Below are 20,481 nucleotides of genomic sequence, written 5' to 3' on the forward strand. Positions count from 1 at the left end.
CTAAAATACAAAATAAATGTTGAGTTCAATTTTTTGTATAAGACACACTTTTTCAATATTTTGACAACTATACAAATTCAGCACGTAGAATATTTCGACAACAACAGACTATGTCGAAATGGTGCTTTGACACAAAGAATTATATTCTCAACGCACCATTTAATTTATTGTGTCTAAGTTATCTACATTCATCATTGTTCTTAGTCTTTTGAACACTTTGATATGCACACCTTTTGTCATGATGTCTGCAATCTGATGCTCAATTATGCAATGTTCCAAGTTCAGCTTCCCATTTGCTACTTGCTCTTGAAGATGATGAAACCTCATTTCGATGTGTTTGTTTCTTCCTTGTGCTATCAGATTCTTCGTCAGATTGATAGCAGACATGTTGTCGATCTTCACGGTAATTGCTCCATGATTCTTCCTTGTAATTTTTTCGATCAAATTCACCATCCACGTTGTTTAACATGCACAAAGGGAAGCAGTTATGTACTTTGCTTCACACGACGATAGTGATACTAGTGGTTCTCTTCTATTGCTCCAAGCTATTGGTGCACCACCTAACATAAACACATAACCAATTATGGATTTTCTATCCTCATCATCACTTCACCAACTTGAGTCGGTGTAACCCACTAGCTTGCATTCTCTTCCTTCATTAGATGCATGAAACATAATTCCATAGTCAAAAGTTCCTTTGAGATATCTTAGTATCCTCTTCGTCGCTGCTAGATGTGATACCTTTGACTTCTACATGAATCTACTAACCATACCTACATTGTATGTTAGACCGGGCCTTGTGTGACAAAAGTATCTTAATGACCCAATAAGTCTTATGTATTGTGCTCGGTCGATATCATCTTCATATGATTTTTTCGATAATTGCAATCTTAGTTCAGCAGGTGTCGAAGTTGCATTGCAGTCTTCCATCTCAAATCTCTTAAGTATTTCATTTGCATATCTTCTTTGATGCATTATCAGGCATATGCTACTCTTGTAGAATTCGATACCAAAGTAGTATGAAATATTTCTCAGATCATACATTTCGAACTCCTTGTTAAGATCAACTTTGAAGTCTTAGATCTCTTTCTTACAACTACATATTATTAACAAGTCATCAACATAGAGACACAATATGATAAATTCACTCTTGCTTCTTCTTACATAGACTTCATGCTCAGTTGTGTACTTCATAAATTCCTCCTCCCTTATGAAACTGTTTATCTTCTTATTCCAAGCTCTTGGAGCTTGTTTGAGTCCATGCAGGGCTTTATGCATCAAGTATACTTTTATTTCTTGGCCTTGTTTCACAAACCCAACTGGTTATGTAACATAAACTTCTTCATCTAATGGGCCATTCAGGAATTCACATTTCACATCTATCTAACACATATGCCAATTGTTCATGTTAGTTAGACCAACAACCAACCTGATTATTTCGATTCTAGCAACAAGTGCAAAAACTTCGTCAAAGTCGGTTCCTTCTTTCTGAAGAAATCCTTCCGCCATAAGTCTTGCCTTGTGTCGAGTTACTTCTCCTTTTGGATTTAACTTCACCTTGTATACCCACTTCACATCAATTGCCTTCTTGCCATGAGGCAATTCGACAAGTGACCAAGTGTTGTTGACTTCATGGACTTCAGTTCCTCATTCATTGCTTTCATCCACGTCGAATATTTTAATGTCTCAGTTGCATTGATCGGTCCAACATTTGCATAGTAAGCATAGTGTACCAGTTCACCTTCATCGTTGACCATATCATCTGATGTAATCACACATTACTGCAACCTTGCAGGCATGTGTCTTTTTTTTTAGGTCTGCTTGTGCTTGCTGGACCTCTAACTTCTTATTGTTGAACTTCTCTTTCTACTTCACTTGTTGGTTCTTCACATAATATTTTCACTGAATCTTTCTATGATCATGTCCCTGTTGATCACTACTTGCTTGTTCATTGTGTTGAGCAGTTTGTATTCACCAGTCGAATGATATCCTATTAGAATAATTTGACTCGACTTGTCATCAGGTTTTCTTCTCAACTGATCAGACACATGTCTATGTGCTATAGATCCAAATACTTTCAGATGACTTAAGTTTTGGCGTGATTCCTTCTAGATTTTTCGTCGGACATATGTTCAAAGTGTATGTTGCAGTCGACACAACTTCTCCCCATAATTCTTTGGGTAGATGCTTGCCTTTTAACATATTTCTCATCATATTCATGATGATTGTATTCTTCCTTTCAGCAATTCCATTTTGTTGTGGAGTGTAGGATGGCACTATCTCATGCATAATCCTTTCTTTCTCACATAATGTGTCAAAGTCTTTCGACACATATTCTCCACCACCACCAATCCTCAAAAACTTGAGCATTCGACCATTTTGTCTTTCGACCATAGATTTAAACTTAGTGTTAGCTGGTATTTTCGACAGGACCAAAATCTCAGCATAATAATAGAGACTTAAATGTTGAAAGGGTTAAAGGACATTTTCGACATGTTGTTTTGGCCAAGAAAGTTGAAGTCTCACGATGAGAGATAAAAATTGGGATTTAGTATTTTCTGAAAAGAAATATTTCGTCCAGAATTTCAACGGAAGTATTGCTCAAGATTTCGATGTCAGCATGACATGTCGACCAACAATGTTTTGGCGCGAAGAAGCATTTGTTCAAAACGAGTAACTACTTCTCAGTCATTCCAAGGTACATGTGGAAGACACTTCAGAAACGAAGAGCATGCAGAAATCTACGTGGCAAATGTTAAGGAGAAGAACGTTACAAAATAGTTACTTTACAAAACTCAAAAAACTCAAAGTACCCAGCGTAGCGAGAAACGAGTTTCACTGAGCAAAATGTATAATTTTTTAAACACCGTTTCTTTTCAAACTCAAAGTATTTTACTTCATTTTATCTTCTTTTCAAATCTTCTTTCATTCCTTTGTTAATTTCATTGTTACTTTACATTTACTTTTAAAAAGTTTGTCTTTTAGCATTGTCGAAATTCCTTACATTTCCAAACAATCTACCTTTTTGCATTAACTTTACTCAAAGATTTCGACCAAGTTGAAATCCTTTAATTTTCTACACAAAACTTAAGACAACTTTTAGCACTATGTCCTAGGATTATTTGCTCGATCCTACAAGTAACCTTCAATAAGATATTAGCGTCTGCTTACCAAATTTCACAGTAAATAAATTGGCACGCCCATTAGGACTTGTGCTAAAACTTTTTATCTTTTATAAATAGTATAATTTTATTTTATAAAAGTGTTATTCATACATAAAATGTTCTGAATATTTTGTATGCGTCTAAGAAGTGGAAAATCTTTACCAAAAATGACATGTCCTTCTGTAGATAATTCTAATTCACATAACAATCCTCAAAATGTTATAGAACAACAAGCCAGATTGACGGTTGAAGAGGCGGTTATTTCAACGCCTATTAGAACAACTGCTTATGTGGTATTATCAATGCAAGTTGCACCGATACCATCACAGGGGATAACCCTCTGATCAGTGCATTTTGATGCACATTCTTCTATAATTGTACTTAGGCATTTATCTAATTTATTTTGCTTATTTTACTATTTTATTATGTTTTTAGATTTAAGTTCATGTTTGCCTTTAATCTATTTTCATTTGTTATTTTCAGTTTTAGCGGTTATTTGATACATGTCCACTGTTCGGATCATAACTTGAGCTACGGGATGTCGTTTTGTAAGTTCTGACATGTGTTGGAAAGCTAAGAGAAAGACCTACAACTTTTATGTTGAATCTAAAAGCTGATTCAGAGTTCAGACATCTCAAATAATTCGTTGAAGTTTCGTACTTTAGGAAATATTTTCTTTTGGGCCATTTGTTGGGCCAAATTTAGGTTTTCTGGCCTAGTTTGAATTATAAGTGAAACCCTTATTCTGTTTAAAAAGGCAGCCGCGGTACTGTAGCAAACACACATTATTCACGATAACTTTTTGCTTTTATGCGATCATGAAGAGGAACTAATCTCCTAGAGTCAATCTGCTGTAACCGAATTTCCAAGGCTTTGAGGTTTTTATTCTATCAATTTAATTTCGTTCTCTTTCAATTCTATTCTGTGAAATTTCATTTGCTTAATTTGTATTTTATGGAATGGTTTTGATTAAATTCGTATGATTGCATTCCTAACTATTAATCACCGTTTTCGTCACTTTGTCGTTAAATTGCGTTTGTAAATCGTGTTTGCTTAATTCACGATTGTATTTATTCGTTTGCTTAATTCGGAATATAGGAATATAAATCTGTCATATATCTATTGCGCTTGTCAATCGAATTTGAATCGAATAGAGATCGAAGCCGCTTAGGGAATTGGTAGGTAAAAACCAATGATTAGCCGGAAACCGAAAACAGTATATTGGCTTATTTTATAATCGCTTATTTTAATCACTTTTTTTGCTTTGTTTTCTAAATCGACCACTAAAACATAAACCCCCCTTAAATCGATTTAATTAGGTTAAGAATAATACAAGAATCCTTGCGATACGATACTCGAGGTGTCACTTCCCATTTACTATATTTTATTACTCGTTTTTGACATGTGTGCGACAGCGCATCAAATTGGCGCCGTTGCCGGGGACTCTTGTAGGTTTTAACCATTATTATAGTCATAGATATTATTTTTTTAGCATTTTTTTGCCCTAACTTTCTTGGGTACGGGTCTTTTTGCGGTTTAGGAAAAAAATCTGTTTTTAAGAAAATTGTCTCAGATTATTCCGTTCTAAAAATCCGAAATTCCTTATTTTTCTATTTTTTATGATTTATTTTCTGTTTTGATAGTTTCAGAAAATTTCGTAAAAATTCTCAAAATTCTTAATTGATGTTATTAGATTAATTTTAGTGTTTTTGTATTTTATTTTAATCTTTTTTTTCGTATTTCAATTGTTTTTACTTAATAGGGACATTGTCAGTATTTTTCTATTTGTTGTTGCATTGGTGAATTAGTTGTGTTTTCTCATTGTTTGTTAATTATTTTTTCTTTTCTATTGAGTTTGATATGACTGACCAAAGAACTCTGAGAGAACTTGTTTTCCCTGATGTTGATTATAATGCTTTGTGTATTGAATATCATGTTGCTGCCAAATCTTTGATTGGAAACATGTCACTTAACTCCCAATAGTTCACAACAATGGATAATTTTATGGTCCAAGCAAAAGGTGTGAATGAGATTCAGGTTTCGTCTTCCAACAAAGCTCTAGAAACCAGAATTGATGAACTTACCTCTTTAGTGAAACAATTGATGCTACCCATTCCACCACCACCACCATATAACCCTCCACAAGTAATCACCTCTTCACCTTCCGGACCTTTATTAGAGGAGCTTGTCAAATAAATGGTTGTTAACAATCTCCAATTTCAGCAACGAACAGATTCCAGTATTCAGACTTTGCAGACACAGATTGGACAATTTGCCACTTCGATGAATGTCATGCAGCAAGCCCAAGGATCAAACCAACTTCTTGCCCAAACAATAGTTAATCTAAAAGACTCTAATATGAGTGCAATTTCCTTGAGATCCGAAAAAGTTGCAAAACCAGCCCCAGAAAAAAATTAAAAAAATTGTTAGTGTAACACCTGAAAATAAACCTGAACCTTCTATTGTTGTTGAGGTTGAAAAAAAAGTATGTATCACCAATCCCTTTCCCACAAGGAGTACTGAAAAATAAGAAGATTGACGAGGAAGAGCATTCTGTTTTTCAGATAGAGTTACTTTCTGAAGTTGTTGATGAAGCTTATTCTGATTTGTTTTCAGCTAATTTTCCAACTTTATCTGGTTTTGATGATATTTACTCATGTTATGATTGTACTAATACTAACCTTTGTATTGTTTGTGCTGAGATTGATGTTGCCTTGCAGGGTGACAGTGTAAATGAAGTTGTTTATGTAGCTGAAGTTATTGATATTCCGGTTGTCCCAAACATACCATTCATTGAACAACCATATTCTGTAGAGCCTAAACCACTTCCCGAGGATTCATATTATTCATCAAAGCTTCAACTTAAGCAGAAACAGAAGAAGGGAATTGGATGGACCTTGGTTGACACTCGTGATATTAGTCATTTCATATGTATGCATATGATCTCACTTAAAGATGAAATAAAAGTAGTGAGGCAGCCCCGTAATCCTTTGATTCTTGATATTGTGAAAAAGGAGATCACTTTCACGCGCCCATTAAACACTTTTACTTATCAAAGATTCTTCTTTGATCCTGGAATACAAGGCGAATGCACTAATCAAAATTTCAAGATCAATGAACACTACCCAAAGCTACTATATGAGAACCCGATTTTGGAAGAAGAGACTATAGAAGAACTCTCTTTGGGAAATGCTACTTATGCAATCACTTATCCGCCTTGACTCCTCGGATGTGTTCTTTCCTTTCTCTCACTCTTATTTTATATTTATGCTCTTTCATTAAGGACAATGTATGTTTTAAGTGTGGGGGAGAGAACCATTTATTTGTTTTGTTTTCTTTGTTTTTTCTCTGTTTTGGTTTTGGTTTGCTTTCTTAAAAAAAATAATAAAAAATTACATGTTTTTTCCTTTGGTTTTTGAGTTACAATTATGAGTATTTTTCTTAGTTCTCTTGACTAAAGTCTTGCGGTGTGATGTGAAAAATTTGTTGTGCATTTTTAGTATGATAGGAATGACTAAACTCTAAATTGTACATCATTTGTGGTAGATCAATTAACCTTGTGAGATTTTGAGCCTTATATAGATAACATACAAAAATTCATCTCTTTCTTTCTTGTGTGGTTCACTCATGTCTGTTAGTCTCTAGAACTTGAATTAACTCTTGTTGATGTTATTGTTTACTTGTGCACACTGATATGATAAAGGCAATTTTGTTTTCTTTTGTTTTTTTAGCCAGTTAGCCAAAAAGTCAACCCTAAAATAATTGCATCCCTTGTTTGAAACCCCCTTGAGCCTATTATCTTTTTTTATTTAAAACTCATTACAAGCCAAGAAGTGAAAAACAATGTTATCATCCTACTCAAAGGGTTGAAAGAGTCTTGCTTGGAGTTGTGTGGGGTTGAATAATTATGTTTGTAATATTTCAAAAGTTGGCAGAAAAAGAAAAAAAAAATAGAAAAGAAAAAAAAAAGAATGAAAAAATAGAAGGATAAGAGGAAGGAAAAAAAATTATGTTTGTAATATTTCAATACATGTCAATACATACTCCTTCAAAAAAAAGAATAAAAAGAGGAAAGAGAAGAGAAAACAATTACTATAGAGTTGTTCAAGTGAATTAAATATTTTGTAAATTCAACTCCCGCAGTTTCTTTCAAGTCTCTTTTATCTCTTTGAATTTTAGCCTAGTACCCCTTAGGATTTATCTCACCCTTACCTTGGTCACGTTACAACCAAATAAAAGTCATTTTGATCTTTGTGTGCATGTATTTCAACTGTGGATATTAGAGTACTTTCAAGCTTATGGTAGTAATAATTTTCATGTTGTGCTTTGAGTGTAAACAGTTAATCTAAACACTTAAGAATTGAGTGGATTATATCCTGTGAGGATCTTACTGCTGTTGATATACTTTTTGGTAATCTGTTTTTCTATCTACTTTGAATGTCACAAAAAGTTGTTTACTAACACCATATTATTGAAGCTTAGACTTAGAATTATGCTTATACCTTGTATCTAGAAAAAATTTGGAAGTGCATGCTCTGTTTTCTTTTCTTTTGTTTTGAAATTGTAATTTTGCTCGGAGTGCAAAAGTTCAAGTGTGGGGGAATTTGATCAGTACATTTTAATGCACCTTCTTCTACTATTGTATTTAGGCAAATCTATGATTTATTATATTATTTTTACTATTTTAGTGTGTTTTAATATTTAAGTTTATTTTTGGCTTTTTTTTTTATTTTCGTATTTTATTTTCAGCATAAATAGTTATTTGATACCTTATCACTATACAGATCATAACTTGGGCTATAGGAGTCGGATTGATGCATTCTAATATGAGTTGAAAAGGTAAGAGAAAGAACTACAAGTTTTATGTAGAAGTCAAAACCTAATTCTAAGATAAGGAGGGTCGAATAATTCGTTGAAGTTCCATACTTAATTAAAATAGTTAGTTTGTGCCAGTTTTTGTAATTTTCGAGCCGGATCCTATAAGGGCCCGAACTTCTCTTTTATTATATTAGGTCTTTCACTGCTACATGAATCCAATTCTTAATTTTGATGATACAATATTGCTTAGAAGATTTCATTGAGAGCTAATTCCCAAAGAGTTGATCTGTTGTATTCGAATTCCACTTTGAGATTTTTATTAATTTCAGTTTAATTCCAGTTTCTTTTCAATTCTTCTTATAAACTCGTTTGCTTAATTCGATTACTTTTGTTTGCTTAATTCTTCCTAAAAACCAATGACAGTCTCAAATTCAAGGAGGAACACAGTTTAAAGAGGAACCAGAGACATATATAACTCAGCAACACAACTCTGAAATCCAAACCTTGGTACCACATGCATATTGAAGGAGAATGACATAGAATTTCATTGCATTATATGTATTGTGAGTGTGGATTATTATCTATGTCGATGTGATTTTTTAAAAAACTATCCTTGTTCTTTAATACACCGATAACATCTGTAAAGTTATTCTCACCCCTTTTAGTTGTTGTTTTGTTCGTTATGTTGGTATTGCAGATACTCAGGTAGAAGAGAACTAGGTGCTACTTGTTGCGAAGGATTGGCATAAAGGCCGATTTCTTTTTTTTAATTGTTTTGAGTTTAGTTTCCTACAATGTCAGTCGAATGGTGTAACATCGAGATAAGTTTCATTATTGGTTATTTTCTTAGGTTTATGAATTATTTATTTATGTTCATATGTTTTCAGTTGAGATGTTATGATTGGAATTTCCGCTGCTTTATTATAATTTTGTTTGAAAAGTATGATTATTTGAGGGAGATGTGTGACACATTTGTTGTTTAAATATGATTATTTCATATATTTTTTTTATTAAGAGTTTTTCGGGGGTAGGGTGTTACAAGGCTCGGTCCCAAAAGGACCAGTTACTAAAGTTTATAAACAACTTGGGATACACGGGGGGAGGTATTCCAATTGAGGAGGACGAAAATAGATGCTGATAGTGCCTTATTGATGTTCGGTTGCTGATAGGAACCCACTCTCGAGAGGAGAAAAAACCATCTTTGGAAGCTCTATGTCATACCCCAATTTTGATCCTAAATCACGGATTCCGTACATTCATCATAGCTATTGCATCTCTACATAGCATACCATGCATTCCATACCGCACAGTGTCTAGAATATATCAGTCGAAATAATTTTTTCGGATCTACAGGCAAACCGGTTGAATTAATCGACGAATGTGCGTCAAATCAGTGGACGGAAAATTTTAAAATCAAGCTTCCAGACATCAACTTTATTAATCTACGTTTCGCGTAGTTTAACCTGGTATGCTCGATTTATTTTTCAACTAATTTTTCGGCCACTTTTTGATCAGCTCAACCTGTTAAATCGGTCAAAATTTATTTCAAAATTAAAAGAAACGTTGTATTTTTCCAATAAGTTTATTTCGCACTGATCATTTTGGTGCATTCATTTTAATTTTTCGAGCATTTTTGCGCCCGACTTTTATGCATTTTGAGTCCGTTTATTTTTCTTTTTTTGCCAAAATGTTCGAAATAAATAAATAGGATTTTCTATGTTTTTGTTTCGAATTCATTTTGATTATTTAAATTAATATTTTATTTTTAATTTGATTTGTTTCTAACTCATTTTTACTCTAATAATAGTCATTAAGGTCTTTTTAGTCAGTGTAAAACTCACATAACCCTAACTAGCCCCTACTATATATTATGTGTGGCTGATGAAAAAAAATACTCCAAGCGGCGCCTCCCCACACCTATCCAACGTCTCTCTCAGTAAACAAAAGAAGAAAAGTAAAAAAAGTGACCTCTCACAAAAGAGGAAAACGTGTTTGTAGAAGTAGAGAAAGTATCTCAACTTCAAAACCAAAAGCTACTACAACCATTACCCTTTTTCACAAGAATGTTGAAACATCTCTGAACATCAAAAAGTTGGTCACTCCCATTACTATCAAATATCCATAATTTGAATATAAAAGGGAGAGGTTTTTTTCACATATGGGGAGGCGAGCACGAGAAGAATTTGCGGATGTTCTGGCATGCAAAAATTTCTTGCAGTTCACAAACCACTTTTAAACACGTCTCTTTCCTTTGTGCGTAAACAACTCCTCCTTCATCTTACCATATCTCGCATTCCACTCGCATATGACACATAATAACCCCACTCTCATTTAATAAACTAAAAAAACAAGGTGTGTAAGAAAGTGCAGAAGTATGATCCATTCCTTTTGGTTTCGACGTGAGCAAACATAAACAATCATTTGTGCTTCAACCTTACCATCTTCATTACACCAAAACTTCCATTCAATCCAGGTAAGTCCATTGTTTGTCTTCTCTCTTACAAGCTTACACCATTTCTCTTTAACACCATCATCCTTTCTATCATCTTCATGTTATTCTCACCCTTCATCACCCTCCACCATCTCCATCCAAAGACCACCAACCATTCCATATTTCTCTTCCACAACCCACTGTGCACCATCCACGTGACTATCAAAAATCCTCTTCAACATCTCCACTAACTTCACCCCCTTGAAAATTTTCATGGCCTGACCACCTTCAAAACAATCGCAAGCTCGTCGGACCACCATGCCATAACAACACCTATAAACCTTCATCTCCATGGATCCACATACAAAACCATCAGAGACTCTCCTTGAACCACCACTGACCTTCATAAGACCAATGCAACAATGAGGTTAAACACACATTAAAAACTGAGTTCCACCACAACATCTCTCCCTTCGTCGTACAACAAACCCGCTTCTGATCTCCCTACTCTTTCAACCAAGTTTTCCTCTCACAACCCCGTTTCTGTCGCGACCCTCCATCCAAATCATATGTATTCCTTATCTCCGAATAACTTCAATCACAACACAATCACCTCGCTATGAAGACCATTTCGTCGGCCACCGTTTAATTTTCATAACCCTCTTTCAAACAACAAACCTTCGCACATACTCGCACAACCAGCATCTTCAACAAAACCTCTAAACAAAATTCAAACAACATCTATGTCTGACCATCAACCTACAATCGAAGGATCACCACCTTCTTTTACTTATTTCAAACCGCCACTAAACACTACTCACCACCACTAGCGTGCCATTTGAATCGTTACCTTCGTCGTAGTAATAGAGAGATCGAGAGAAATAGGTAAGCGTGTGAATTTGTTGTTTCTGAAAAAGCAATGAGAGAGTCGACGGAGAGCGTATGTTCATTCACATTTTGTTTTCCTGCAAATTATCATTTAAGAGAGGAGGTTTTAAATTTGTTTTTCTTGTTTTGTCTTATCCTTGCCACATGTCGCCTTGCTACAAGCTGACTTTGAATTTTGAAAATGATGTTTGGCTAATGATTATAAGAGACGTTGCCCTCTTTATTCGTACCTTTTTATGTTTCTTTTATATATATTTTTGTTATTTTTGTATCATTTTAGAATTAGGGTTGTGTTTGAAAATTTTACCTTGTACCCCTACAATTAACCCCATACCCCTACAAAAATTTAAAAATTCTCATTTTATCCTTAATTGGTTTTAACCAATTTACCATTTCATTTTTACCATTCAGTTGAAAATTGCAAAAATTACACTTTCACACCCCTCGCACCGGAACTCTTGCAAAAAGACTTCCGGTATGTATTTTTCCAAACCGGAAGACTTTAGGAATGACTTCCGGAACACACAAAAAAGCAAACCGGAACACTTAAGGAAAGAGTTCCGGTTTAGATAAAAAAAATTTCAAAACCGGAACACTTCTTAAAAGAGTTCCGGTGAACAAATTTTGCATACCGGAATTCTTGGGGGAAGTGTTCCGGTATGTATTATGTGTGTTCCGGAAGTCTTTCTTTAAGTCTTCCGGTACGTTCTTTTTTTTAAATTTTTTTTTTTTAAAATTTTTTTTTTTTGCAGAAATGGAAAATCTTCCCAAAATATGTGTAGATACTACTGATGCGTTTGTGACGACGGAAAGATTTGGTACACGAGAAGAGGTTATCAGATGGATTAAAGAGGTTGAAATCGACAATAAAGTAACTGTTATTATCAGTCGTTCAGATACTGAAACGGGGAAGAGAGGGAGAAGTAACAAAATAATATTTGGTTGTGATAAAGGTGGGAAACACAAGATTAGTGATAGTGGTACCCAAAGTGCGTCCAAGAAATGTGAATGTCCATTTAAAATCAGGTCGACTCCGGCGAAAGATGGATCTGGTTGGAAGATTGATGTAAAATGTGGGTTACATAATCATGGTTTACCTGATAGATTAGAAGGTCATTCGTTTATTGGTAGGTTGACCACAGATGAGAAGCAACATGCCGCTGATTTGGCAAAGAGACATGTAGCACCTAGAAACATTTTGCTTTCCTTGCAAGACAAGTTTCCTGAGAATGTCACTTGGATTACAAAGTATACAAGCATAAGAGTGTGATAGAAAAAGAGATAAGAGGTCCAAGGAGTGAGATACAACATATGTTTAAGCTTATTGAGGATGCAGGATATGTGTATTGGAGTAGAAAAAAGGATGACTCGGAAGTGGTGAGAGAGATATTTTGGGCACATCCTGATTCAGTTAAGTTGTTGAATATATTTCTGATTGTGTTAGTCATGGATAACACCTACAAGACAAACAAATATAGACAACCTTTGTTTGAAATTGTTGGCATGACATCGACTGAGTTGACTTTTGCTGTTGGATTTGCGTATATGGAGTCTGAGCAAACAGAGAATTTTTGCTGGGTATTGGAGAAATTAAAAGAGTTGTTTGTGAAGAAAGACATGTGTCCACAAGTGATTTTGACAGATAGAGATCTTGCTTTGATGAAAGCAATTGAAGTTGTGTTTCCCAACTCGATTAATTTGCTATGTAGATTTCACATTAACAAAAACGTTGGTGCCAAATGCAAACAACATGTGGTGAATGACCTGCAAAAGACGATAGACACATTATGGATGGAAGTTGTCTGGGCTAGTGATGAGGTTGAGTATGGTCAGCGGTTGCATCAACTTGAGCAAGCATGTGTTGATTATAGTGGATTTATTAATTATGTGAAAGACACATGGTTGACTCCACATAGGCATAGATTTGTTGGAGCATGGATTAATCGAGTCCTACATTTGGGTAACACAACGACTAATCGGTACGTCTTATAATTTTGTATGTGTTATTTTTATATCTGATATTATTTTTATGTTTTTTTATGTGTTATTTTCAATATCTAATGGTATTTTTTATATCTGATATTTTTAGGGTTGAATCTGCTCATTGGAAGTTAAAGCAGATGTTAGGAAACAGTATAGGTGACATGGTCAAATGTTGGGAAGCCATGAATAACAACTTGAGGTTACAACTGGGAAACATTAGAGCTTCATTTCAAAAGAGTTTTTACGAAGTTGAGCACGCGCATGTAAGTCCCTTTTATGGTTATTTGCGTGGTTCCGTATCTCGAGCTGCTTTGAGACGTATTGCTGAAGAGTTATTGAGAGTTGATTATGTTAGAACTAACAGGCAAATATGTGGTTGTACTCTTAGAACATCTTATGGGTTACCTTGTGCTTGTGAGTTAGGAAGATACAGAGTAGGTGGTATACCGATACCCATTGATGCTGTTCATGTTCATTGGAGGAAACTAACTATGGAAGTTGAGTTAGAGATAGGTGAAGATGATGGATCAGAGGTGGATATGACGACTGCAATGGATGAGTTGTGGAGACGATTTAGGTCATTAGATGTTATTGGGAAAAGGGCATTAAGGAGTAGGGTATGTGAACTAGCATACCCAACAATGACAACATTGTGTCCACCACCTGAGAAAATAAAAACCAAAGGAGGAGTGAAGAAGAAAGGGAAAAAACCAGCAGATTATGATGTTTATAGGGACCCTTCGTATCATGAGTATGTTGATAAGGCATCTCGATCTTTACAAAGGCAATCTCAACCATCACAGACTTCGAAGAAGATCAAATTATCAAAGAAGCAACCACAATTCATTGTTCAATTTCCTAATCATATTAGGTCATACATTGAAGATGTAGTTAATGTTGAATCAGATGGTAATTGTGGATTTAGAGTCATTGCATCATTGTATGGATATGGTGAGGATGGTTGGCCAATGGTTTGCAGAGAGTTGGGGTTGGAAATAATAGACAAGGATAGGTCAACTTTGTATGACAAGTTATTTTCTAATCGGTTGTCAGTTGTGAGAGAATCTTTGATGATAGAATCGTTTGGTTCACAGCCACCTGAAAAATGGATGAGTCTACCAGATATGGGTTACTTGATAGCGAATCGTTATAATGTTGTACTTGTCTGTTTAGGCAATCCGTGCATCACTTTCTTTCCGATGACAAGTTCACATTCACCAAATGTCTCTATTTATTGCATTGGTTTTGTTAACCAGAATCATTGGTGTCGCATCCGCGAAAAAACAACCGGCGGGCTAAAACAAAAACAACACAGAGCCGCCACTGCGCGTTATTTATCCCAAAATAGGGAAAGGAAACGCTCAGAGAAACCCGGAAAAAGCATGGTCTCGCGACCAAAGAGAAAGGGTAAGGGAGTCGGTTACGCAAGGGGAAGGTATTAGCACCCCTCACGTCCGTCGTACTCGACGGGATCCACGTTCTAAAATAAAGACTAGGTTGCTAAACATCACACACACACACGCAGGGAACGCAGGTGGGGTTAGGAGAAGGGAGCTCGATAGGGCATCGCACCCTATGCCTACATATCTCGTCTGGAACGAGAATCAGAGCCACTGTAGTTCGGCTTACGCACGCCAAACAACACAAAACGCACAAACAGACAAGGGTGGCAAACATGGAGCCCGACAACCACTGGATGGAATTACGTCAGCATCCGAACCAAAACACAATCAAAAGGGCAAACGTGGAGCCCGACAACCAATCACTGGACTTACGTCGGCATCCGATCCAAACACACAATCAAATAACAAGTAAACGCACACAAAAAAGAAAAAGGTTGCCCGGAGTGGTCTCGCACGACCACCTGCCTACATACCTCGTCTGGAACAAGGATCAGGGCGATGTAGTTCCCCCTAAAGGGAAAGAAAATCTAGCCAGAAACCAGGGGAAGACACACTACCAGGGAGCTGGACTCGAGCCTAGTGTTGTCATGCATCATTACCCTAAGTTGAGGTTCCTATCCTACTTGCATAAGCAAGCTACTCCTAACCAGGAAAGAAGCAAGCATACAAGCATACATCAAATGAGAACAAGCATCTCAAACAAGCATGTCAATCAGATATCCACAGAGCACACACTATAACCAAACAAGGGGCTCAATCAATAGGTTTGACTGCCTCAGCAAGTCATCTGTACCGGCTGTGTTTGCTCTCAACCTTGCCATTACGAGGCTAAGGTGAAGCAGATGAAAAGGTGAAGTGAGGATGAGACCTCACAGCTCTTATCCCTAACCAGGGAGAGCTTCTGACAAATGAGCATGGGTCCAGAATGGGGGAACCCTTCTATACTCAGAGACTCCGACACAATGTGCACTGCACAAGATCTTGGGCTTGTGATCTCAATGCTACAACCATGTAATGGGAGCAAGGAGAAGACTCACAGAATAGTGGGGGATAGATTGCTTATCCCTAACTTCCACCAATTGCCTTGATTAAGGACTTTACCTGCTTGGGCTTAAAAATAAACAACCACAATCATTGCCTCTTAAGGAGGACTTCAGACAATTGCCCGGCCAAGTAACAGGCCGGGTCTCCCAGAATACATGAAGTTAGGAAGCTATACCTCAATGCAAGTTGCTTAAGAAAAGCAAAGCAAAAGTTCACAAGGAACTGAGCAACTAAAAGTACCTGGAAACAGTCAAACACAGTTAGTACTAAGACAGACAAACCATAAACAACAAGTGTTCAATCAATCAAACTATACAAAGCAATGCACAACAAGGCAAGCTCAAAGCTCAAGCCCAAACTTCACAACCTACAAAACAATGTTATGTTAGTGTACAAACATCAAACAACATCAATTGCATTTAACTTGATTCATTCTCCATGTGCATTATGCTTTTGATCCTGAAAAATCAAGCAAATATTAGCAACAAGACCACTAGGCTAAGCCTAGGGTCCAAAGGCAAGAAAAATTCCTAAACAGCAAGGTATTCACCAACCCAACTCAAATTAATGTCAAACCAGAGCCAACACACTTGGTCTCATGTTTATATCATTCATCATGTTCATTTTAAGCACAAAACAAGGCAAACTAGTTCAAATGAAACACCAAACATACAAACAGAACTATTGCATTCAATTCCATATCAAAACAATTCTAAAAATTCTCAAATAATTTACACCTAAACAGGGGATACTCAAGGTATGGCATGTCCAATTTTAGCCTAATTGGGCCAAGGGAACTATGTCAATGAAAATCAACAAAAACAGACACAATTACATGCTCCAAATCACAACATCAATACATGCTTCCACTTCAAAAATTCATAACTCAATGAAAACAAAAAAGAAATGGATAGGACCAAAACAGGGATGTCACATTATGTGTCTATTACAAGCATGCCAAATTTCATGATCATTCAATACCATATGAGCATTTCACATCAAATCTACCAACCTATGTCACACAAACTTGCATAATTGGCTAACAGAGATGAAAAATAGCAATCAATTTGAAAATGCCACATAAAATTTCCACAAAAATTCACATAGCATCTTAACATGTTAATCAACCATCATGCAAAATTTCATGTCATTCCAACAAGTATAGGTCACTCAAAAAAATCCAGCAAGTTGACATAATGAGGTGTGACACACATTGTCACACCTAAGTTCAAAAATTCACATCTCAATGGCCAGGTATCAAAAATTCATGAAATTTACATGTAAATAAACATTAGCCAGTCAACAATCATCACAAAAATTTTCAAGAATTTATTTTACACTATGAGCATTTCATGAACAAAATGGCAAAGTGTATCAAATTTACATACATGTGAAAGAACCCTAAGTCAAACAATAATTCTACCATGCACAACTTTGACCAATAGGTCAAAAAACATCTACAGTCAACAAGGAAGTCAACACAAAAATTTCCACATTTTTCTGATTTTTCTATGATTTTTGGTGAATTTTTTAAGGTGTTAATGATTTTTTAAGATTTTTATTAAATCAAATGAAATTTGTAATGGCATAATTGTAAATAAGTTGCGCGGGGGCGGTAAACGCCTGATTCAAATTTTCAAACGGATTTTTGGATCAAACTCATGCGGCTGAATCACCTTCTCCTCTTGTTTTAACAACCTGGCTAATTCCCCTGGCAGTTCACAATCTTCTTCGTCTTCTTCTTCAGCGAGATAGATCGGATTGTTGAAGTCATACAAGGGTGTAACAGGATTGTTATCGATGAGATCCGGAGAGGAATTGCATCTGCATGAATGTTGATTCATGCATTGCTTTAGAACCGGTGTGAGAAATTGAAAAAGAAAAATGAAATCGAATGGGAGGACTAAAACAATGATACCAATAAGAGGAAGAGATCAGATAATCAAAGTTAAAACACAATTTAGTCTAGCTACCGAAGAACTTAGAAAACTTATAAATATAAAATAGGTTAGGACAACTCAACTTATTAAATATGCAAGAAATAAACAACTTGAGTTCCTATATTTCTTTCTCATTTGTTTCTATATCATTTATACTACGGGGTTGCATGGAGCTTAACCAACTCATTATTTTTATTTGAAATATACAAGACAATATAATCCATGACTATAGTATTAGTATATCTATTTGAATTCTATTCCTTAATTTCTTATATTATATTTAATATAATAATGAATTTGATTTGAAAAAAAAATCAGAATTGATAAGTAAATTAAGAGAATTTTATATACAAAATTCAAAATGAGTGTTATTACTATTACTGATCAATAAAAATATCTATCAAAAAAGAGGGGGAGAGAAAAACTTTGATTTTATGATAAAAAAAAATTATACCTGTTATTTCACAAAAAAAAAAAAAAATAAATAAAAAAAAAAAAAAAAACCTTGGATCAGTTTAATTTCAAGTATTCAATTTCACTAATAAGATACGAAGACTTACTTCACATTTTAAATCACACCCAAAAGACTATTTATCTTAAAGAGAAATTGAACTGATCCAGGGAAAACGGCAACGACTACAATATTTTGCATTTGCATGCAACACTTCTTAACACCTTTATATAGTCCTATCACTCAAATCCTCCAAAGCAACAACAAAAATAAACAGGGGATGAAGAAAGGAAACTCAAGCACAATATGTAGATAGTGTTTGGGAAACAAATCCAACAGTGTCAAAGAACATCATAGTTTTTTTGACACAAGAACATCATAGTTAAAGAGCTAAAAAATAACATTCATTTATAAGTCAAGCTTAGCAGGTCGTCTCTTGATTCTTTCCGACTTCCTTCGGGGTTCTTGTATCTTCTTCTTAGGTGGAGGCACAGCAGAAGCTGAAGCATCACCAATGGACAGGGAGACTACATCCAACACCAACTTATCATACCCCTCCTTCGTCACGGAAGCCAAATTGTCGTCCACCGAACAATCCTGCTCCCCTGAAGCCGAAATGTCATCCACCACAGCATTAGTCGAACTGTCATCCACCACAACATCTGAAGCCGAAATGTCATCCACCATAGCATTAGTCGAAATGACATCCACCACAGTATCAACCTCTACTCCATGTTCACACCATGGACAAGCCGTTATCTAAAAAAAAATGATTTCGTTGCTAACCTTAAATATAAAGCTAAACAGACAAACTAACTATATAAGTACTATGACATCAATGGTGCTACAGTTGAATAATGATGACAACAGTATAAAGGAATTCGGCAAAGTAGAATACTGAGGAAATGGAATAACGATTACAATAAGAAATAGAAGGAAAATACTAAACATTGGCATGGGCACATGACTTTGAGTCCAAGGCAGCAGCCTCCAACCGATCCTTTTACTTTTGTAGCTTTGGATGGGAGGATGGATAAAAGCAAGGTCTGGCATTGGCACTAAGGATTGTATTCTACTAAATACAATTGCCTAACAATGATGTTAACATATATTATCAATAGCAGAAAAAAATTGATGAGAAATATCATATATAAAAAAAATAAAAATGGACATTGAACTTAAACGAATTACCTCAAAAATTGGAGCGAACCCGCTGAAGAAGTGTTGTACCTTACCCGGCGCATCCTTCAAATTCTTAAGTTTCGCGAATGAGGCATGGAGATTATCAAAGATAACTTTCGACCAATTAACATTTCCTAATGCGTCTAAGTTATCTACCATTGCCCAAGACGATGAACGCGGCACTTTCGGATTCGAGGGCATAGTAAAATGAGTTCAATAAAAATAAAAATAAAAAGTTTTTTGAAATTTGTTTTGCTTTGCTCGTCTGTTATGTCCATTTGTTCTAAAATAGTTTTAACATCTAATGTTTTTAATTTTTTTTATTCTGGCAAGTTCAACTCTTTTTTCAAGTCAAAGATAAATTGAGGAAATTTTCCTTCATGAGAGATTGCTAAACTACTAGTTCCGATATTTTCCATACCAATAACATACGCTACCTCTTTAACACAAAAAGAAAAGGAAACATAGTTGTTCAACACAAAAACTTCCGTTGTCGATTCATAAATGTCAAAGAAACTGGAAATCAATGTAGCAGAACTTTCTCTATCATTTTCTATTTTCTCTGAAAACAGAGTTGCTCATCAGAGCCTTTTTTTCAGGAGTTAAGTTACGGGTCAGACACACGAGTGTTTGTAAGCTTGCACATAGCTTAACAGGCTGACTCGTTTTTGTATCCTACAAAAAAAATTAACAAAATAAACTGCGGAACTTTCTCCAATGTGGCGCGTAACGCCGACTCTCAAAATTAAACATAAATTCCAACAACATACATAAATACTAAACACACAGGGGGTTTTTATCCTGCAAATAGTGGCCGCTCACTTTATGACTTATTTCCAAAGTAAAAAGCTATGATGTTAATAGCGGCGCTATAGCGTGGCGTCAGACCACCTCTCCGCTATGCTATAAGGCCGCTTTCCGCTATTTAGAGAAGCGGAAATAGCGGCCGCTATTTGCAGGATAATAGCGGCGGCGTAGCGGATCGGTAGCGCTATTTGGCTGCTTTTGCGTTTTGGATGAAAAAAATTGATAAAAGCCCTTATTTTGGAAATAAGTCATAAAGTGAGCGACCACTATTTGCAGGATAAAAACCCGTTGTGTGTTTAGTATTTATGTATGTTGTTGGAATTTATGTTTAATTTTGAGAGTCGGCGTTACGCGCCACATTGGAGAAAGT

At 35.6% G+C, this 20,481-nt stretch overlaps 1 protein-coding gene across 3 annotated transcripts in view; it reads right to left on the minus strand.

The window, feature by feature from the left end:
* The window catches only part of LOC127083529 (uncharacterized), a 98,349-nt gene that overhangs the window by 64,899 nt on the left and 12,969 nt on the right, over nucleotides 1–20,481 (minus strand). The window lies entirely within an intron of this gene.

Source organism: Lathyrus oleraceus, chromosome 1 (assembly GCF_024323335.1).
Source record: "Lathyrus oleraceus cultivar Zhongwan6 chromosome 1, CAAS_Psat_ZW6_1.0, whole genome shotgun sequence".
Lineage (NCBI taxonomy): Eukaryota > Viridiplantae > Streptophyta > Magnoliopsida > Fabales > Fabaceae > Lathyrus > Lathyrus oleraceus.